Source organism: Neofelis nebulosa, chromosome 18, assembly GCF_028018385.1.
Source record: "Neofelis nebulosa isolate mNeoNeb1 chromosome 18, mNeoNeb1.pri, whole genome shotgun sequence".
NCBI classification, from domain to species: domain Eukaryota; kingdom Metazoa; phylum Chordata; class Mammalia; order Carnivora; family Felidae; genus Neofelis; species Neofelis nebulosa.
The window spans coordinates 34,327,735-34,351,526 of NC_080799.1; the positions used below are offsets into that span (position 1 = coordinate 34,327,735).

The 23,792-nt window shown below is 43.5% G+C and overlaps 1 protein-coding gene across 1 annotated transcript in view; it reads right to left on the reverse strand.

Moving 5' to 3' along the window:
• Window positions 1-23,792, reverse strand: part of SHISA9 (shisa family member 9) — a 420,069-nt gene that overhangs the window by 112,167 nt on the left and 284,110 nt on the right. The gene's annotated exons all lie outside the window — the stretch shown is intronic.

Here is a 23,792-nt window from a genome sequence, read left to right on the forward strand (position 1 = left end):
TGTTTACTGTACATATTTCTTGGTTAATGAGACAGAGAAAAAAATACATTCAATGACTTCTGTGTCACAACCTTTGTAACATGCAAGTATATTATCCTGATTTTCAGACACTGATTCCCAGCTAGGTTAATTGGCTAAGGTTGTACAGCTGATAATTGCAGATCAACACTTCAACTCAAGTCTTCTTGACTCCAACGCCTGTGTCACTTTCTAACTTCCTACTACAATTTGCTGGCTTCTCTCTACCTTGCATCTTTGCAGAACAAGGATTCCCACATTCCTTTTAAAATGCAATTTAACTGTAAATACATTCTTGCAAAGCTCATTCTATCTCCCTCATTTTCTCCTTTCCTTCCTCAGCCTCCTAAGAGAAAGTCATTAGGAAGGTACATTCTGTTTCTAAGTCTACTTTGCCTTGTACAAAAGGTCTCTTTCCAAAAACATGATGGGGGTGTCCTCACAACCCCTGTTAAGTCTGTACAATCCTATACAGTGAGGAACACATCAGCCCAATGCTATAAAGTCCTACTCCTTGGCTTAGCCTGCAGACCCACACCATCAGGGGAAATGTAAATGAAAGGCAAACTATTTTTCAACAAATAAACAGTTGGATTTTGTTGGAGTCTGGTGAATAAGGCCTTATCAGAGCCCAGCAAACACTTCCTCCCAATGTGGCTGGTTTTAAATTTTCTGTGGCAGGTAGAGTGATGATAATTGGGTCAGCCTCTCAGGGCCTGGTTCCAATGCCCTTGCATCCAACTATACCTAACTTTTGACAAATGTCAGCCTTGTTATTGGAGAGGGGAGAGCCTTCTAGAGGTGAAGTCTCATCAGGTCTATGGTGATTGAAGGGGCATGGGATTTGGTTACCTGGACCTAGGATCAAATCCTAGATTCCCCTCTTTACAAGGTACATGGCTTTGGAAGCCAGAAAGCGTCACAGATTCTGACCTACATCTACAGATTTATTTCAACTATAGCCTCCTTTATTCCATCTCTTCATCTATTCTGCCTCAAATATATTATCCCCCAAGACCTCTGTAATACTGGTTCCTCTGCCTAAAACATGCACAGAACTTTATAGCTGAAAGGGGCCATATTGCTTACCTTGCTTATATTATAGATGAGGAAACTGAGGTACAGAGAAGTGATGGATGTAACTGGTATTATGAGTCTACTTGGGCTGTTAATAGGTTTTCAGAAAATACCTGCTGAATGTATTACAAAGCTAGTGATGGGTAGTTCCTGCAAGAATTCTTATTTATTCAGGCTGCATGTTGATTTTTTTTTTTTTAATCAAAGAGATCCCAGGATTGATTTGAAGACACTTTAGCTCAACAGGAAGGAAACATCATAAGGAAATGTGCCCACCATAGAAAAGGGGAAAACATGCCAACAATTAGGATGGAAACAGGACCATTAACAGCATGGAAGATAGTATCTTCACTTTCTCATATACATGGAGAACATTATGTGCCGCTGAGCATCTTGCAAAGCCTGACTATTAAAAAGATAACTCTTTATTGAGCGTAAGGAAAGTCTTATTCATCTCAACATCCCAAACATCACTATGAACCTCTGCTCCCACTCTCACCAAACCATCCATCTGAGAGGAACGAGGGGTGGCAGGCGGGGTTCCTGAAGCCCCCATGTGCATTTATGCAGCATCTGCCTGCACCCTGTGGCCCCCAAATCCTTTTGCCTTTTTTTCCTCTCTGCTGATGCTTTCCTGGTGAAATCCCTTGACCAGGAATCCTTTGAGGCACAGGAATATCTATCCCACCACTTGGAGCAACAGTGCCAGGTGCTAAATCAGGAAAGACTGAGAAACAAGAAAAGCACCCCCAGTCAATGTACCAAATACCCAGCCAAATTCTCACAACCACCCTGCAGGGGCCCATTAGTTCAATTTTACAGACAAGGAAGCAGGAGGAGAAATGCAAGCAGCATTCCCTGGGGCTCAGAGAAGAGAAGCCAGAACAGACCCAGGTTGGTCTGACTCATTACTAATGGTTTATAATAACGCGACCAATGGACTCCATCAGCTACTTAACCATTCCTCCTCTCGTTATGCACTTAGATTGCATTCTCCTTTTCACCACTGTAAACAACACTGCGATGAAGTTTGTTTTCTTGGTTTTTGTTTGTTTGTTTGTTTGTTTTTTAACAAAAAACCTTGGCTTCATTTAGGATTGCCCCCTTGGAGGTAGAATTGTTGAATTAAGAAGCATGGATACTTTTAAGGATCTTGATGCACACTTACAAATTGCCTTCGAAAAGGGCTGTACAAGCTCACATCGCCTCCAGCGGTGCATGAGAAGTATCAATTTTACCACACCCCCATCAGTTTGGGTATTCTTGTTTTTTTGCACATGTTACACATTTGCTGGCTGCAAATAGCATCTCCATTTTTCATTTGCATTTCTGTGATTACTAGTAAGGTGGAACATTTTCACATATGTTTTTAAAGCCGTTTTGTTTCCTCTTTGTGATTTTCATTTTCTGTCTATTTTGGCTTTCAGGAGCTTAGTGATTTTCATAATGGTTTTATAAGCTCTTTTATGTTAAGAATATCAAGGCTTGGTTTTTCATCTTTGCTTAGAATATTGTCCTGCTATGCTCTCTTTCAACATTTTTTAAACCAAAGGTACACATATATGTATATGATATGATATAATGACATAATATATGTTAGATATATATTGGATAGATATATATTAGATATATATAAGATATACAAAGCTAGAGATTATATATCCCTCTATGTGGGAATACATCCATTAAATATAATAGATTTATTATAATAATATATATCTAATATAATCTATTAGATATAATGAATATATTATAATGTTATATATAATATATAATCTATTAGATATAGATATAATATATAAAGTATACAGATAATCTATTGGACATAATAAATCTAATATATTATAATAAGACATTGTTATATATGATATATAAATAATGTATTAGATAGGATAGACACAATATATTATTATATTATTTATTTTGAAATATATATCACATGTATAATTAAATCTTTTATTTTGTGATTTTATCCACTCATAGTTCTCCCTCTTTCAGCAGCCCAATAAATGTTTACTTTTATTTTTTTTCTGGTGTTTATTTTTACTAAAAATCTAAACTCTTTTACTCGATCTGGAAGGTTTTTTTTTCTTTTTGTTCAGTATTAAATCTGACGTGAAGATCAACCCGAGCCTTTGCCAAATTGCTAACCAACATTTGTCCCAGCAGCATGTGCTGAATAATCCCACGGCTTCCCCGTGGCTTGTTATCATATATTAAGGTCTCATTCCTGAGAGTGACTGTTTCTCAGCCCTCTCCTCTCTGAGCCATGCCCGGGCCTGTGCAGATGTCTTTCCTCCTCTCTATTCCTCCCACTACCACCCACTCAGTTCCTCCTTCACCAGAGTCCCCAGAGCTATCCTTGGACTTCCAGCCAAACAGTTTCCCATCTTGAAAGTTCTTTTGCATTTGCATTGCCAGCCTACATTCCAGGAAGCTTGGTGCCTGAGTAATTCCAACTGGAAAATGGCAAGAGCCAGTGCCTGTGGGAAGGTTGCTTGTGTGTCAGAACCTGCCAACAATGACTCCCTCAAAGCTCTCCTTTCTCTCGCCTGGACAAGCCTCAAGATAGGAACAGTCTGTATGGGGTTCCCGAGATGCACTGTAGGCTCTGAGACCTATAGAATGCTCATTCTAGTCCAAGACTGGGGAAAGAACTCACCCCCATAGAAGAGAATGAAATGCTTATCTTCCCAAAGAGGGAAACCATTGATAATGTCTGGGGGAAATTAATTGTGAGACAGCAACATGGGCAGATTTAGAAATGTAGCACTGGGGCACCTGGGTGGCTCAGTCGGTTGAGCGTCCTACTTTGGCTCAGGTCATGATCTCGCGGTCTGTGAATTCAAGCCCTGCGTTGGGCTCTGTACGGACAGCTCAGAGCCTGGGGCCTGCTTCGGATTCTGTGTCTCCCCACTCCCCCCAACTCTCTCTCTCTGCCATTCCCCTACACACACACACACACACACACACTCTCTCTCTCTCTCTCTCTCTCTCTCAAAAAAAATAAACATTGAAAAAAAAAACGTAAAAAATTCTTCAAAAACAAAAAGAAATATAGCACTAACTTTGTGGAAGAAGAGCTAACCCTTAAAAATCTTTGCCTTTGGGAAGGCATCAAAGACGGGAGATGAGCAGACATGGGGAGAGGGGACCCCTACTTGTCCTTATAAAGCTGATACATTTAACTCTGTGCATGAAGTTGCTTTGCTATAAAAAAGAACATACCTGAAAAAGCACCCACTGAACATGACAATGCAAAATAAAACAAACTATGCACCTACTTCTTATCTGATGTCTGGTGTGCAGAACTGAACTTTTCTTACATCTTAACAGAAATTCTCAGCATCCAAGCCTGCAGACAGAGATGAATTAGAGTTTAGAAGATTGATTGCAGTGTGAACTGTTGGCCAGAACACTCTGGATGTTGGTAATGATGCTTTTAAAAACAAAATCCCCTAAAGCTGTTTGCTTTTCTTTGATTCTGTTTTGCCTCTTTCCCTAGAAAGGAGTAGTTTCTATGTCCCACACTAAACTCTCCACTCTTGGAGAGAAGGGACCAGTGTCTCATTGGTTTCCATATCTCGGCATGTATGGCATGGTTTGATGCTCTGTGAATGTTGAATTAATGGATAGGATAGGATAGGATAGGACAGGATAGGATAGGATAGGATAGGGTAGGGTAGGGTAGGGTAGGACAGGACTAGGACTAGGACAGGACAGAATATGATTCCTTGGGTCTAAGGAAGTCAGTATGTTCACTCACTTTCCTCCACGTGGGAATACATTAAAACCTTCCACGGCAGAGATATTTCTTACCTTTGCTTAGGATTCTGGCAGTCAGTGTTTTTTTTTTTTTAAATTTTTTTTTCAACGTTTTTAATTTATTTTTGGGACAGAGAGAGACAGAGCATGAACGGGGGAGGGGCAGAGAGAGAGGGAGACACAGAATTGGAAACAGGCTCCAGGCTCCGAGCCATCAGCCCAGAGCCTGACGCGGGGCTTGAACTCACGGACCGCGAGATCGTGACCTGGCTGAAGTCGGACGCTTAACCGACTGCGCCACCCAGGCGCCCCTGGCAGTCAGTGTTTTTAATTTAGGTAACGTTTGTAAAGTACACAGCCCAGGTCTGGCCTGTATCCTGACCCCATGTCCAGGTCATTTCTTTCCCCATATTACTCCTTACTAATAATCTCTCACACCTGTGTCTTATTTTGGAGTCTTCAGAGTGCTTTCACATGCCTGTTTTATGCACTTCTCATGACTGTGTCATGAGGGTAATGTTACCTTTCCCGGTCGGAAGACAGAAGATTGAGGCCTGGAGGCTTGTGCAAAGTGCCCTAGCTAATAACTGGTGGAACCAGAATTCAAACTTAGTCCCTGTGTCTCCAGGTCCAGACAATTTCTGAATGTAACACAGCTGCTACACAGCCTCTTTTGTGGGGTGGAGCCATGAGCTGCCATGTTTCCAACTGGAGGAAGAGACCGGGGGACTCTGGGCAGCTCTGATACTGAACACCATGGTTGGGTTATAAGTTGCCCAGAGCTTCTGGGACTAACACTGGAAAGGCTAGCACTAAAAGTGAGTCCTCTTTTCGCCCCACTTTCATTCTGACTCCTAAACCAGGGCTCATTAGCAACTCAAATCTAAGCTATTAAAAGGAGGATCTTCAGGGGCGCCTGGGTGGCTCAGTCGGTTGAGCGTCCGACTTCAGCTCAGGTCATGATCTCGTGGTCCGTGAGTTCGAGCCCCGCATTGGGCTCTGGGCTGACAGCTCAGAGCCTGGAGCCTGCTTCTGATTCTGTGTCTCCCTCTCTCTCTGCCCCTCCCCCGTTCATGCTCTGTCTCTCTGTCTCAAAAATAAATAAACGTTAAATTTTTTTTTTTTTTTAAAAGGAGGATCTTCAGAAACCCAGCTCAGGGCTAGAGACAAGAGAGACATTCTGTTAAATAAACTACGTATAAGAGAGATACTAGGATGGAATGAATCTTTGTAGTACAAAGAATTTTCCTGTATTCAGGTACTTCGTCCCGAAGTCTGTCAACCAAGAGGAATGCTGCCCCTGGTTTTCTCCATTCTCAAGATTTGAAATAATCCTTCTCTCGCCTCCGCCCCCATTTAGTGCAGAAGGAGACAATAGTGATGACACATGACAGCCCACTGGAGAACATACAATGGGAGGGATAAAGGCACTAAGCCTCAGAACTGTGTAAATAGTTATATTGGTGTTTATAACATTCTGTGGATCAAATTCCACTCTAAGAAATAGAGAAAAGATACAAATCTTCTTGAAAAGTAAACAGGTACATGCATAAGAGTCTCCCCCGCCCCGGCCCCTCCCACCCCACCATTTTATGTATCTAGTTGCTTCACGCAATGTTTCTTGAAAATGTTTCTTTTTATTGTTGAGAGAGAGAAAGAGAGTATGAGCAAGGAAGGGGCAGACAGAGAGGGAGACGGAATCTCCAAAGCAGGCTCCTCATTGCGGGCAAAGAGCTGCTGTCAGCCAGAGCCCAACTCAGGGCTCAACCTCGTGACTCAGGATTCGTACTCACAAACCAGGAGATCACTAACTGAGCCAAAATCAGGAGTCGGACGTTTAATTGACTGAGCCACCCAGGTGCTCCTTGGCACAATTTTTAAAGACTTTTTATTATTTTGGCTTATTTATAGACTCATGAGAAGTTTTGGAAATAATACAGACAAGTGCCAAGTACCCTTCATCCAGCTTCCCCCAGTGGCAGCATCATACAGAACCAAAGTACCTCATCAAAACCAGGAAACTGATATTAGCACAATTTCATACAAGATTTCATATTCCATTTCAGAGGGATTATAGGTCTCTGAAGGCTATCTACAGGCCATGTATGACTATGGGTTCGCAAAGCTAAAAGCCCTTGCCTTAGTTTACCACAGCTACCCTCACCAAAGGCAGTAGCCGAGAGAGATGTTCATGAGAGAGGGTAGTGTGTTTAGATTGAGATGAGGAGTGCAGGGTAAAGACGCTGGAAATGTGGTTTAATATTTGAGAAAAATTTTGAATCCAAACAAAGGTTAGTCATGTTGTAAGGCAACTTAAGGTAAGGAAATAGAGTCTTTTTGGTACTGAGATTGGGATGAGTAATACAGAAGAGACCTCCCCCCCCCCCCCCCCCAACGCCCGCCCAACACTGGCCATGGCTATGCAGGGAGGCAGCAGTGAAAGGCATGGCTGCACCTAGGGGAAGTGATTTAGAAGGAATAGAGAGACAGTTCATGTCCTCTTCTGAAACTTAAGGCTAAATGAAGAGGGACTGGTTTTACATCTCTCAGTTGGGTGATCTTAGTGAATGGAGTGCATTCCATGGTCGAGGTGACCACCATGCTTCATGGTGGGTGGCCCATTACATGGCAGAAACAGCTGGCATTCCTTCCTTCCTTCCTTCCTTCCTTCCTTCCTTCCTTCCTTCCTTCCTTCCTTCCTTCCTCCCTCCCTCCCTCCCTCCCTCCCTCCCTCTCTCCCTTCAACAAAAAAGTATTGAGAACCTGCTACCTGGGCCAAAATAGGGAAGCTCCATTGGTCTTAATGGCTCAAGTTAAAATGATTAATAAGATAAGAGTTTCTACCTTTAAGGATCTTCCAGGCAGGCAGGCAATGCAGCAGGTCAACAGTGTGATACAATCTGATAAGACCCCTCTTACAGATAGAGCAGTGAGTGCCATAGGGACTGGTGTGTTTGAGGAAGGAGGGAGCTGAGAAATGAAGCTGAAATTCATCAGAGGGCTGCAGATGCCAAGATCAGGAATTGGGGCTTTTAAGTTTCCACTGAATGAAAACCACTACATTCAGGCTGTGATCACCTCTGGAGGTGTTCAGGCTGCTTCTCATCAATTTGCGGCTGTTATCAACCCCATTCTTTTCAAGCACTGAGCATATCAGGACCAGTTTTTCTCACTGGATGATTGACAGCCTGTTGTTTTGCCAGACTGTTTGAGGGCACTCAAGGGTGGTGGAATGTTGGTTTCCTCTCAGGCTGAACCTCAAAGGGAACTCCTGGCTCTTATCTCCAGTTTCTGAGCCTCTGTAGAGGGAACCCACCTGGGCTGGCTGATTTAATTAATGTCTGTATTATCTCTCTGCCATGTTTGAAGCTGTTGTCATGCTGTTGATGCTTAAGTTTCACAGTAACACACCTGTAGGCTACCCCTGCCAGCAAACTCCCATTTACTATCATCCTCAGCCACAGAATTTATAGTTGAGGCAAGAGATGTTTTGATTCCTGAGCATGTTCATATCCAGAGAAAGTCGGCCACATCTCAGTTTGAATCTCACAAACCCCCATTTCACGGATTCTTCCTCAAAGTCCTCTTGGGCTCATGAAAGTCTGGTCACCTGCTCATATCCATTTCAGGCCAGGTGCACTGTTGACCCACCAGCTTTTTCCTGTATGAATTTATAAAATATTGAATACAGTGGACTCGGATTATTTTTTTTTAAAGGGTATAGTGAATATCATCACACTGTAGGATAATGGATGCTCAAAATTTCATTCTTGGTCCACTTTGGAGTAAATTCTCAAGCTCCATGAGCTTGGAAAGAGCTGGTGACAGTCCTGGGCTCTGGAATTAGGAAGAACTTCCGTATGAAAAGGACTCTGACACTGATCAGCTGTGCAGACTTTGTGATCTCACTTAATGTCAGTGTTCAGCACAAAATGGGAATGATGCTGTCATCGTCATCACCAAAGTCATGAGCACCATCATCACCATCACTATTGCCATGACGATGATAATCATCATCTATAATCCCAGCTATAACCTAAACATATGCAGGTTGGGTTAGATTCCTCTCCTATGGACTCTGAAAGCACCTTAAACATCCCTACCATAGAACATAATCATATTTTACTACTAGACTCCTTAAGGACACAGGCAATATAGTTTTGTTTGACATTCTACCCCCAGTTCCTAGGAATGTGCTGGGCACCCAGGAACTATTCAATAAATTGTTGAATGAAAGAAAAAGTAGAAGGTAAGAGAACCAATTTTTGCCGAGCACCTATTACGTGCCATATGCTTTACAAATTTGTTTCTAATCCTCAAAGTAACCTTGAAATGGTTCTACTTCCATTCCCATGTCTTGGCTGTAGTAATAAAGACCCTGGAAAGTTAAGTGACTTGGCCAAGGACACCCTTAATAAGTAGCAGTGACAATACTCAAAGACAGGCCTGCCCAATAATCTTCTTCTACGAAGGTGATTACCTAATGAACCAGAAAGTTTATTTATTCAGAATCTTCCTCTCTCTGACTATGTTAGGTAATCAAAGTTTTACTGTCTCCAAATGGGGTTGTAGAGGAGGGGCAGTAAGGTTGGAGACGTGGATGGCAGATGGCTGAATAGTGTCAGCAACACTAAATTACATGGCCTCAGGGCTGCTAAGATTTTCTAGTCAAATTTCAGCTCCTTGGAATCAAGAAAATGCACAATTTTTTCCCCCACTTGCAAAACCACCCATCCACACAGGGAGTGCTGAGAAGTCTGGTCATGATGTTTTTATTTGCAGAGAGCTGCTTTCAAATTCTCAGAGTTCCTTGCAAAGAAAATGGCAAACACGGGTTTAAGTCACCAATAAAATTAAGTGTTTAAACTGGGTTTTCCTCCAAAAAGCACAAAATGGGCAGATTTCCAATTTCATCAGCTTCTAAGCACAGAAGGGAGTCTAAAACATTAAGGGAAGAGAGAACATTCCACCTCTAAAGGTCAGTTTAAGGGCTTTTATATAAATGCTGGATCCCAGGTGGACATTCATAAAGAGGTGACAACATTTGCAAAGACATTTGAATTGTTCCTCAGAACCACAATATTTAAACTGGTGAGATGACCCTTGAAGGAAATGCTATCTGCCAGCATCCCTCTGCTTTGCAAAAAGGAGTCATCAAAATATGGTGATATTGTACAGATAAAGCATCACATAGATCAGATCGAGAGACCTGAATGCGGGGGTTTATCATAGTGGTGATGTGTGATTGTTGAGTGTGTATCGTATACAAGATACTGTCCCAGTCAACACCCTTTGAATGTTACCTATTCAACACCTTATGGCTTTGTTATTATTAGTGCAATCTTAGGGAAGAGGAAAGAGAGTCCCAGAAGTAACTTGCCACATAATTAAGAAGCCAGATGCAACTGAGACTAGCTTAATTACATTTAATTAACCTACATAGTATCTCCAAGAATCAACCAAGTCACTTTTCAGGGTTATAGCAAAGTACCTCGTATCAATAGCACCAAAGACAGAAAACCTTGTCCAGGGAAGGTTTCCATACCGATGGCCAAATACTTCAGCCAAGAGGAAATGTGATGTCCCAGGGAAACAGAGAAGGCACAGAATTCTAACCCTATCTCTACTTCTACAAAACTTCCTAAATGGACAGAGACTCTCTGGCAGATCATTTGTACCCTGGCTTCATTTCCAGAGATGGAGTTTTTAATACTGTGTTCAAGTGAGCCAGAGGTCAACATATATAAGCATTGGGAATCCACCAGTTCACCACAATTATAGCAAATGTGTTATGTGTATGTGTATTTTTCGCATAAAGGTCACATCAGATGCTCAAAGGAGTCTGAGACATCCCCACCCTAACACAACCAAAGGAAGGTTTTCAGTCCTCAGATCTTTTAAGCTACAATTTATCTCTTGTGCTCAATAAGCCTTGGCCTCTCAATGCTCAGAAAGGCACCAAGGTATAGTAAAAATAGCATTCTTTCACTTACTAATCTCTTCACTTAGTCATTCATTCAAGTATTTATCAATTGCCTTACTTTACATGCTATTCTAGGCATGGGAATTCAGAGACAAATTATTCCTGTGAGCTCCCAGTCTAATAGGGAGAAAGACACCTAAGGAGGTAATTATAGAACAATATGTAATAATCTCAATAACGGATATTTATAGGTCATAAAGAGGAACATCTAATCGAGGCTGAGAGGGTTGGGAAGATTCTGATATGAGTCTTCAAGATTCAAGAATAAGCAGAGTTAACAAGATGTCGAAAGAAAGTCATTCCAGGCAGAGGAAAAAACCAAGCCAGGTGGCAGGAAACAGCATGGTAGACATATGGGGGAACTTCCAACAGCCTAATTTTCCTAGGACACAAAAAGGTACAGAAAGGTAAAAGATGAGTCTAGGAAGGTTGCAGGATAGGTTATGGAGGGTATTAGGTAATCTATGAGAAAATTCTGTTACATTAACCCAGGCCTGATGTGATGAAAACTTATACAATGATAGTGGTCATTTCCTTCCCCTGTAGACTGAATTCTTGCCTTAATTCTGACTTTTCTGTCACTTGGTCCAGACCTACTACACGATATCAACATATAGCAGGTTCTCAGTAGTTTATGTTGAATGAATAAATTAAGAGTAAGGACAAGAAGTTGCATTTCATCTTTCAGAAATATTTTGAGTATTAACATGGCCGGAACTGGAAAGAGAGTGAACATGGAAAGTGAGAAAAGGGGAGATTGAGGCAGCTTCTCACAACACAAGCTTTGGAGCCAGCCAGATCTGGGTCCTAACTTCTGTCTTCTGAGCTTGAATGGTCCTTGACTGAAACAAGTAGGAATGGAAGATGGTGGTGATGGTTTAACATGGACTGAGCTCAAGACAGAATTAATCCTTTATGAAAAAGAGGGAGAGAGTGAAACAGACAGAGAAGAGAGAGACAAGGAATCCCAAAGATGGAGAGCAAGAGAGGAGAAACAGAAAGGATCAAAACGAGAGAATGTGTTTTGGGGGCACGCAGGCTTTAGGGGCTGAGCAGTGATGACAGCGTGGTGCCAGTGACACTTTCTACCTGGTAAAGTCAGGTATGATGAGGTGTGCGGTGCTATTAAGTAGGTGCTCAAAAGGATCAGCAGAGAGGAGAGGAGAAAGTAACAGATACAGCGTATCTCTTGCTATGCAGATGACCCTGGCTCACACCTGACCCTCCATTACCTGGTATTAATCTGCTGATCCATTACAAGCCCACATTGCCTCTAGGCACACCTGTTTAACAAAACGACTAGCACTCAACAAGCCTGAGAGGGACCCGCTCCTTCCTTTGCAAAAGTCCAGTTCTCTCATTTTACCCCAAGGTGTCCACTGAAGGTTCACTGGGAAGCCCCAGAGACAGCAGAAGTTTGATGTCACATCAGGAGAATTTGCCCTGAGACTCTATTCGGTTCTGGGCGAGGTGATGAGCCAGGCTACGAGGCCCTTTTCCGGAAAGAACATCGTGCTAATTGCTGACAGCCTTCCCTACGATGGATGGAAGAGTTCAGAAATAACAAGAATAATGAATAAGCAATCAGTCTATTCTGGGGTCTATTACTGCCCTTCTAATTGGGTGTTTCAGAGTCTCCTGGGATTCCCTAAACTACAGCACTCTTCCCCGAGAGACCAAGATACTGAGGCTGGAGACCAAATAACTCGTAACAAACATGATGATGGGAACTGATGGCCATTCTGGAAGCTGTGATAAGTTATTTTTTGTCTTATCTTCTCCCTACCCATGATCCCCTGGGCAGGCAGGACATGAGAAGTCTTTGAGCAGAGAGCACACCTGCGTTTGGATCCCAGCTCCGCCAGCTCCTAGACGCATGCATTGAGACCCATCACTTCACCAGCCGCACCCCACTTTTCTCATCTACACTTAGGGTGAATAGCTCCTGCCTCGTAGGATTTTTTATGAGGACTAGGACTAATATATGCAAATTGCCTGGCACATAGTAAACTTTCAATAAATGACAGCTATTCGTGTTATTATGATAGAGGGTATCTTTGGCGAGGATGCAAAAGACTGGCAGTCTGACAGTCTGACCAGAAGCCAGAACTACATTTCGGAAACTACCGGTGAAATGTGCAGTAGTCCTAATTAGAGTTCTCATTAAGTTCTGATAATAAGAAATGTGTGAGAAGACACTTTTCAATCTCCCAAGAGAAAACAGGAAGTGGGAGGATTTAAAAAAAAAAAAAAGGCAAAGAAAAGTAACTTTCGGTGACATCTCATTTTTGTCTTCTTAATCTGAGTGTTAAGAGAAATGACGTGAAATGTTCCTTCTGTGCTCACCTTTTGAACTAATGGGGTTGTCCCATCACACTCTTGCCTAAGGAGGACTAGTACCCCAGAGGACAGATTTCCCCCCCAGCTCAAGAACTGGGTGGACCCTCCAAATACCTGAGGAAATTATAGGGTGGAGCAAGGTGTGAGCAGGTGGGTTTGGAAAGGAGTTTCGAGATTAAGGTTGTAACTGGCAGAACTGTTCTAGAGGATGCCTGTGTATGAGGTTTGCCAAGTGACCCCAGTACAACATAGAAGCTTTAAGGGAGTTGTTTGGGGAAGTGGTCCTAAGGCACAGGAGAAAAGTCTGGGAAGAGTGAAACAGGAAAGGAGGAAAAGCTGATCTCAGAGGGCTCTATGGAGCTGATTACCACTGTGAGGTAGGGAGCTCCAGCCCACCAGGACCTGTGAGGAATTGATGGAATGCCCTCAGAATTGTCTTCCCAAGAGAGGGAAATGGGGACTGTGCACCACTAATCCCCAACCCCCATTGGGCAACGTTTAGCCCATGGGGTGGTAAGCTCCTCACACTTCCAGCTTTGCACATGCTTCAAAATGGCGGCACAGGGTCCTGACGTGACACGGTAGAGGCAGAAAGGCACTAAGGCATATGGCAGAACTCTGGAACACACATAGGCCAGGTGCCACCTGGGTAGACCACAGCAACAGCTAGAGTAAAAACCACTGGTCAAGAGGAGGTGATACTGGGGGTGGGGTGAGGGGCTGAAGTGTTCGCTGGAATATTCTCTGTCTGCAGTCTCTTTGAGTCCAGAGACAAGGGACCTGGGAGGTGGTGCAGCTTCACACACAAAGGGCATCATCTTTGATTCTGTGGAGCCTCTGAGAGTCTTCCCATCTGCCATCCCATCTCTTTCTCACAGAAATCCTGCAGAAAGACAGGGCAGGGGTGAAGAGCCCTACTGTGCAGACAAAGAAAGATGCTCAGAGACCTTCCACAACCAACTTGGAGTATTTGAGGTAGAGCCAAGCCCGAGTGCCTAGAAGTGATTCTCGGGGGTCCACCAACTACCCACATCAAAATCTCTGATGTGTTTGTGAAAATGCTGATTTCTGGGCCCCTAGAGCTATTGGATTGTGGTGTTCAAGTCCGAGTGCTGTTTCATACAAGTCACCAGAGTGCTCTCTCTATGTGCAGCAGTTGCCCTTGACTTCACAACACAAGGGTAACCGGGCTCCAGTCAAAAGAGTCTGTTTCCAGGGCCTTGCGTCTAAGTCTTTCCCAAGCCCAAAGCTAATCATCTCCCAGAATCCTGAATGAAAAACAAAGTCTGGTTACTATTATTAGGAACCCCTAGTCAGTGTCATTCCAAGACTGAGAAGCATCAAGGGGAGAAATCAAGAGATTTTTGAATGCAGAGGTCCTGGCCAAGAGGACCAGAAGAGTCCTCAAAGGTCACAGTCTCTATCCCTATCCTACGGATGAGGAAAACAATGTCCAATATCATGCAGCTTGTTCCTGGTACGAATTTCCTGGGGCCCATCCCAGTGCACTTGGGAATCCACCTATATGCAAAATAGCACGGAAATCACCTCTGCTTTCCAGACCTTCCTGCACCACCACCCACCCCTTGCCCCCAAACAATTAGCCATGTATTCTAATTTGCTCTTCTCCAGGATTCAGGACTGCTACTTGCACATGTACACCCACACCCACCCCTTACTCTAGCCTCCAAGCTTTAACTGCAGCTCTGGATGGTTTCCTGTTATCTTCAGGTCACCCACGGTCATACCAGAGGGCCTAGGATGAAGTGAATTGTCCATAACATCAGAGACTCTGCAGCCTTCAGAAGGGCCCTTGGAAAACAGCAGCGGGAGGCAGGAACTGGCTAGGGCAGAAGGTGGTAGAGTGTCCAGTTGATAAGAAAACTAGTCTCTGGGGAGGGTAGGAGGATGCAGGACAGAAATGTAGAGAGGAAGAGAAGGAGGGAGGACATGGGGCAGAAGGAGACAGAGGAGAAGGCACAGCATCGAAAATAAGACATAGATAGAGAGGAAGACAGAGAGAGAGATCACGTATGAGGAAGGACACGAAGTCTGTAATTCATACGTCTGCCTCCTCCACTAGCTGCCAAGGTCTTGGATCGCAGGACCTGTGTCTGATTCATTTCCGTGTACCAATGCTTAGCCCTGAGCCTGACATATAGCAGAAGTTCAGTATGTATTTGTCAGATAAATCAGTGAACAGAAAGACATCCTTGTAGAGCAAACCTGCAAAAAAGCATATTGTTATTCCTCTTCTACGAATGAGAACATTTAAGTCAGAGAGGCTAAAGCAGTTGCCCAAAGTGCCACAGGCAATAGAAAGGTAAGCTAAGACGTCATGGTAAGCCAGGGTGACCCCAAAGCCTCCCATTAGCCCTATTTGGATAGGTAAATTCTCCCAAACTTTCTATGCTTATGAACCAAGGAAAACTTTTCCTACTTCTTGGGGCTAGTTGGGCCAGGACTAATGTTCTCCAGAAGTCAGAAAAGGGAGGTATGACCAAGAGTTGGTGCTTCACCCAGATGCCCTCATATCCCTCTTCCTACTTTCAGGCACCAATCTTTCAGACTCTGTGTGCCTTTGATTCTAACTACCAGCACCTGAGATTCTGGAGCTCTTCCCTTGGGCTACTGGCACTGTGTTCCCCTCCCACACAGCAAGCCAGTGTTCCTGGGGGTTCCCATCCCTTTTGATAAAGACCAGCTTCCTTCCTTGGATTAGCTGCAAATTCTGAGGAACACTATACACCGATGACCCTTCATGGGACATCGCCTGAGACTGTACCCTCGTGTGGCTTCTTTCCCTTCTGTCGGACTCCCACCTTTCCCTTACCTGTCCCTTCTTGGATCCCTTTCTTCCTTGCACATGAATCTCTGTCTTGGGATCTGTTTCTGGGGACTCCAATATAAACAAAAGAGAAACACCAAGCTACGCCATTAGCCTGGGAATCCATGGGCTTCCTATTAATAACAGCTCCCCTTTATTGAGCATCCACCATGATTCAATGTTTCCTACATTTTACCTCAAATGCTCCAACAACATGACAAGTTAGGTATGATTGTGTCCATCCTGGCGATGAGAAAACCTAGGCTCTGAGACAACTCAGTAATCTCCCCAAGGTCACCTAGCTAGAAGTGCTAGGGAAGGGATTTGAACCCCAGACTAGCTGTCATGAGGCTTTCCCCTACCCATGCTCTCTTTATAGTACTTGCTTATCCATTGTTCACCTTACATTTTCATTTGTTTTTTTCACAGGGAGGGAGGGAGGGATAGTGGCACAGAGATCCTTGTATCCTCAAGGTCCTGTACAACACCTGGCACAGAGTAGGTACTCTGTATTTGTTGAGTGATTAAATGATGTGCTTGAGAGGAACAAAACACTTAGAAGTGTCTCTAAATTTTCTCCAAAATTCCATTGACTCTGCTTGAGAAAGTACAGAATACCCCCCTGAGGCAGATTCCCATAGCAAATAAGGAGACCAACAATAAAAGCTTTAAGACCTACATGGTATTAACATTTGGGACCTGAACCTGGGAGCTCGGCTGACAGCTTGTAGAAACCCTGTACATTCAGCTCAACTGCCTTCGTTAAGTGGGCAGCAAAACGCAAAACCAAAATTAGAGTATCAAAACCAGCTTCCAATTACCAGAAAATAAGGCACCTGCATGTTATAAAGTGCCTCTTTAGGATTTCCTTATTTTGTAGCTTTTAAGATGAAGACAATGAAGTGTTCTTTTTGGATGTTGAGATTCTTAAAAACGAGGTGCCCTTTTATAATGTTTTAAAAGGAGGCATCATAAGATTTGAATCTAAGTGAACCCTCTGAACTTGCAAAAAGGAAAAATTCAAGATGATGTGAAAAATTATTTCCAGCAACCATGACATTTCTTGATGTGAAGTGCTTTCTTTGAACTGTAAACATAGCACGAGTTAGGATTTGGATTCTGACAAGAAAATAAGCAAGATGCCAAGTTGACAGTGTAGACATTCTTCTCCTACAAAGATTTCACCTCCATAACTGGATCCAGATTATGCCAGCAACTTGGAGAGGGCTGAGGGGGGTACTACAATTGGTGGAACCAGCACTTGCTCTGTGATCGTAAGGAAGTCGCTTAACTTCACAAAACCCTTAGCTATTAAATGGCATTACTAGCCCTATTAAATAGAGTTCCTAGGGGGTAAGACATTGGGGAATTTCTTAGCATGAGTAGGTTAGTCAAGATGGTGATGATGATGATGATAAGAGACGACATCTATTAAGTGTCTTTTATGTGCCAGACACTGTTGAAGATGTTTCATCTATTGGATTTGTTAAGGAAATTCTAACTACTCTAACAGATAAACCCTGAAATCTCAGGGCTTAACACAATAGTAAGAGTACTTCTCACTCATATAAAGTTCAATTAGTGATAGGAACAGTGGTGGAGGAAGTCACTGCTCCACAAAATCATTCAGAGACTGGGGCTCACCAAGTCTCTGCCATCTTCAATATATGATTTCTGAGGTTGTGCTGGGTATTGGCATCTATTCAGCAGGTGGGGGAGGCAGTGGGAGGATTATGCCAGAGGTTTTATGGACCATGTCTGAAAGTTGACTACATCTCTGAAAGTTGACTACATCAATTCCACTCATATCGTCCCAAACCCAGTCACATGACTCCCATCCAGATGCAAAAGGAGAAGGATTGGGAAGCATAGATCTTGTCTGGCCTGCCATAACTCTATGTTACATCTTTACTGGGTAATTAGCTGTTTTGCCACTCATACATTCCATATAAAGGCCTCACACAAAAAACGTGAGGTATGGGGGCTCTTATTACTTCTATTATTGAAGACGGAGAAACTGAGGCACAGAAGGTGGTGGAGCTAAGAATTGATTCCAGGTTAGTTAGTTATCTCTCTGAAAGTGACAGAGATGTCATAATTGTGCTCAGATACTCAATACTCCCGAAAGACATTATGGCTTAGACTTTTGCCCTGGGGGGGCAAAAGCTGTCAGGCAGCCTCTAAGATGGCCCCAAATGATCCCCATCTTCTGGTCTTCACAGCCTTATGCAGTCCTTTCCCCTTGAGCAATGTGCTTCTAACCAATAGACTATGGTGATGTTGTCACCTCTATCATTAGATGACCAAGAGATTGTGACTTCTGTCTTGCTAGCAAATGCTCTCTTTTGCCGTCTTTGATGGAGTAAGCTAACATATTAGAGAGTACCCCATGGAAAGAAACTGAAGGTGGCCTAAGGCCAAGAGCCAGGGAAGAACCAACACCATTAGTCCAACAATCCCTTAGGAACCGAATCCTGCCAACAACTACATGAGGGAGCTTGCAAGCAGATCTACCCCACTTGAGCCTTCAAATGGTACTACAACCCTGACTTACACTTTGACTGCAGGCTCACAAGAGATCCCTGAAGTACAGAACCCAGTTAAGCCACGCTCAGATTCCTGATCTCTTATAATAAGCAACAATAAACAATACATAACTAACAAACCATCTAAATCCAACATTTTTTACTACCATGATCTCCTTAATGATGATTTTATCCCCTGTAGACCTCCAGATCTGAAAAATTCCTTCTATCCAGCAAACCACATTCATTGGGCAAGAATTTAGCTTCTTTCTAGTTTTAAAAATTGTATCAAAACTACAAGAGGGTCTGTAGTAAAATCAGGTCCATGACATGCTCACGACATCCCCAACAGCCAGGGAGATGGAAGAAAAGGTCCTACACCAAGTTCAGAATTGTCTTACCCAAAGCCAAGGTGAAGAAGCTTAATGAGCTTGAGGTTTCTTCTAATCCCTTCTGTGGGGCCTAGGGTATGTGATGATCCTGAACGGAGGTTTAAAATACTGAAAGTACTATCTGGAAACTGTGCTCAGAGCTTTACATAGATTATATTATTCCATTCTCATACCAACCCTTTCATAGGTGCTATTATTATGCCCACTTGGAAGCAGACATAGGTCCTCTGACTCCAGAGACCCGACTCTTATCCAAAAGAAAGCACAACCTCCTAGAGAGGGGAAATGACTTTCCCAGAGTCAGACAAAATTAAGGGACACCTAGTTAAAATTCCTGGTTTCCTGTCTGCTGGCCTCAGAGGGCTCCTCTGGTGCTGCTTTCTTTCCCACTCCCCAGACACTAACCCATTCTGGAGACCAAGTACTGTTTTGCTGGTGACATAAGCAGTTTGCAGGACAGGTCTGAAGAACATGAAGGATGGAAACATCAATGGAGGCAGCCTCAGGCCAGTTGAGTGCCTCCAGGTCAGTGACATTTGGTAGGAATGGATACTGACCAGTGGATACTACCTGTCCCAGAGGAATATACTTCTCCCTGCACTTAACTGAACATCCTTAGAGCAATTTTAGGACACATTATGGTTCCCAATTATTTTTTAAAAAAATTGTTAACGTTTATTCATTTTTGAGAGACAGAGCATGAGTAGGGGAGAAGCATAGAGAGAGAGAGACACACACAGAGAGAGAGACAGAGAGAGAGAGACAGAGAGAGAATCTGAAGCAGGCTCAAGCTCTGAGCTGTCAGCACAGAGCCCGATGTGGGGCTTGAACTCACTGACTGCGAGATCATGACCTGAGCTGAATGAAGTCGGACGCCCAACAGACTGAGCCAGCCAGGCACCCTTACAGTTCCCAATTATTTACTTCAGTGGAAGCAAGTGCAGGCATGGATCGTCTGAGTACGAACTGACTCATTGTGGTAGGGTTGGCTTTGGAATCATACGGGCTGGGTTTGGATTCCCAACCCTGCCACTCGCTAGAGGTATGTTCTTGTAAGAGTCATTTCACCTCTCCGAGTCTCAGTTTTCCCATCTTGGAAATGGGAACAATGCCTCTTCCTCAGAGCACTGTTGAGAGGAGAAAATGAGGCAATGCATAGAAAGTACTTAACCTGGTGCCTGGCCCATAATAAAAGTTCAATAACTGGTAACAGAAAGATGTGTTGCTATTATTATCATTATGATTATTATCTTTTAAGGCTGAGACTGTCTGAATTTATGAGGAAGATTTATTTTAGTTTTAGGTGATGAATATATTTCTAACTGGGTTTAAAAAAAACCAGAATCTGAAAATTTCTGGGACAGTGAAGTCTTTGTAGTCAGGATCTTCTAAGCACTGGGCTTGGAGAGCTTACCTTGAATGGAAAGATATTGTTATTAACTGTCTCCAACATTCCTTTAAAAATAGTCCCCAGACAGGGCGCCTGGATGGCTCAGTCAGGAGAGCATGTGGCTCTTGATCTCAGGGTTGTAGGTTCAAGCACCACATTGGGTGGAGAGATTACTTAAAAAATAAAATCTTAAAAACAAAAGTCCCCAAACATGTCTGATAAAATGTTCCTTAACCTCAGACATCTACCTTTCTCCTCAGGGAGGGGGAAAGAACTAGGGGTTTCACTGTCACTACCCCAGGGTTTGAGCTGACTCCAGGGAGTTGTAAGAACATTTAACATATTTGCATCACAAATATGTATACAACACAGTATGTGATCAACAGCTTGAGGGTGAACCAGAAAGATCTGGGGATCAGTATACTCTGTCACTGACTTGCTATTTCTCTATGCAAGTGTAACCTCTCGGAGCCTCAGTCTCTTCTACTGGGAGTGGGGGATAATAAAAAACCATTCATAGGATTGTCATAGAATGAGCTGAAATAATAATTAGGACAACAAAAGCTAACTCCTGAGAGTTTACTAGGAGCTCATTAATGTCTTTGAATCTATTACTTTATTTCTCACAACAGCCAATGAAAGAGATACTATGATTATCGCTACTTGAAGGATGATAAAATCGAAGCATGGTGAGAAAAGCAAGGAGCTCTGAGTCTTTCTAGTCCTTGGGTGCTTCACCTAGACCCACAGATCCTCAAGGGGAGTTGTGGGTAGAATTCCATGGGTTTGGGGACTTGGATGGTAAAAACTAACATCTTTATTTTCACTAGGCTCTAACTGAAATGTTGTATGTCCCTCAGTTATAAACATAGGCAAAAAACCATCATGATATTAGCACGGACCTGGGACTATGTCACCTATAGAATCACGAATGCTGTCACTTCAATGTGCACTTGTAACAGCTCAAAGGGTTGTTTGTACTCGTCACTACATTGACACCTGTCATTAGATCTTGTCATTTAATGCAATAGTTACAAATCACATATATTACTGTATCACACATGTAGGTCCTTAAAATATTTTCATGTTGCATTTCCAGATGATGGGCTTATTTTGTAATTCCATGTATTTCATTTTGTGCATTTATTTTTTAAAAAAATTTTAATGTTTATTTATTAATTTTGATGGGGGGGAGGGGCAGAGAGAGCGGGAGACACAGAATCTGAAGTAGGCTCCAGGCTCCGAGCTGTCAGCATAGAGCCTGATGCAAGGCTCGAACCCACAAACTGAGAGATCATGACCTGAGCCAAAGTCAGAGGCTTAACCCACTGAGCCAACCTGGCGCCCCCATTTTATGCATTTAAAATCATTATTCTGAGAAAGGATTTGCAGGCTTCCCCAGAATGCCAAAGGAATCCATGGCATGAAAAAGAACTATTGTCATTAAGTCCATAGCTGTTAAAGCAATAGAAATCCCTAAGCATAAAGCCAAGTACCTAGCAAGTGCTCATGGCATAGAAGCCTCTACAATAATAATTATCATTACACGCAGCAAAATCCTGTTCATCCAGGAGCAAACTTTTGGAAATGATAAAGGACTTAATCCTGTTGACTATATCAAATGCCATAGTGAGAAGTAGGGGGAAACAACCCAATCAAGTGAGAGAGTAGGATTGGAGATTTTTCTATCCCAACCTCCTCCTTCTTGGGATGAAGAAAGAGTCTCGAAGAGCACTAGTTTCAGGCCCCAGGGCACATGGCAAATGAGTGTGAGAATTAATACCAGCAACCAGTTCTTCCAGAGTCAGTCCTTCGTCTTCTATGGGACACAGTCTTCAACATTGGATATGAAGCCAAGGGGTTAGTTAGGGGCCCTCTCCTTGGAAGCACACACCTCCATCCCATTTCCTTCTGCATCCCGGGTCCCAGAGAATGAGCCCACAGATGTTGGATGATTGGCAAATGTGGTGCAACACCTTTCAGGTCCAGGGGGCTACTGCATTGTGATGACAGAACACCTGTTACAGTGAATCCTGGGTCCCCATTCAGACCCACTTCATCTTGGTTGGAGGAGCTTGGGAATCAGCTTTTTTATCAAGTTTCCCCACTGACTCACTTGCTCAACCCAGTGACAACTACTCTATAGGAATCAAAGCATCATATGAGTTCTGGAATTCAAAGCCCAGTTCCGCTGCTTACTAATTAAATCCCTTGGGGCAAAATTACTCAAGTCCTAAGTAGAACTTACCTCCAAAGCCAACACTGCCCACCTTATTCAGTCGTGAGGATCATATGTGGCAACGCACGCAAAGTCCTCAACACTGTTTGGCATGTGATGAGAGTTCTACAAATATACTTTATGTGGTGTTGTTTTTGAGTTGTGACCAAGCAGCTTCACTAGTGGGAGAGTCTGTCACTGTCCCCCCTCCCCGCCCTCCACAGAGGCATGATCTCTGTCCTACCACCGCATCCGTGGGGATGTGAAGCGTGCTGTCCGTGACTCCAACTCCGAAGAGTTCCTGAGCACTGGAGAGGCAAGCACCCTCTGCCATCCAGACTTCTCTGGTATCCACAGCTATGCCCCAGAGAGAAAGAGAGAGAGAGCCCATGAGATCTACTTTGGGAGACGCCAAGTGACCCTGTGACCAATGAAGGCTGTCTGCCTCCCAAGGCAAGAACCCTAGCTCAGACTGCAGACTGTGGTCCCGTCCCCTACAGGCGACTCCTCTAGGCATCCAGAGAGAAGCTTCATGCCAGCAGACCTCAGAGCTTTGGCTCTGAGCAGCCCCCTACAGAGAGCTCCAGCCTCTTCCCTCTGTCTTCCCCCAGTGGCTGGCTGACTTCCAGGTACCAACAGGGGCATCTCTGCGCCTGGGCCTTTCTCCAGGACTCGACAATCTCTCTGCCACCACTCAGGAGAGCCTGCGAGTGTCCATTAACAGTCCCTGAAAGCAATGCTCAAATGGTGTCAGATGGGAGTTGGTGTGTATACAGCCCAGCTCCATCTGCATTTGGGTGGGATGATTCTGAGTGTGTGTTCTACACCCTCTCCACCCACCCCCACATTTCCCTGCAGCATTAAACTCCAGTCATTCATAGTGGGAGCTGGCATGAGTAAGTATCCTCTATTGGCTCTTTCCCATTTCCTGCCTCACCTGCCCACCTACTGGTATCCCCTTCATCTCTCAAATCAACTTTTCTCAGACCCCCTTTCCAGTGGGGCCATATTAAGGCAAGTTTCTACCTGAACATTTCCAACTGAAATAATGCTCTTAACACTATTCTGTTCTTTTAACAGAAGCCAGGCAGGAAGTAAAATTTAACAAATAGGGGAAGAATCCCCTATTATAAAGAGACCTAGAAATGGTGTATTTTTTGAAGGCAGGAAGTGAACCTAAGAGACACAGACTCTTACCAAAAAGGTTTCAAACAAAAAAGTCTCAGGAAAATTTGTGTAAGTTGCTACTAAGCAAAA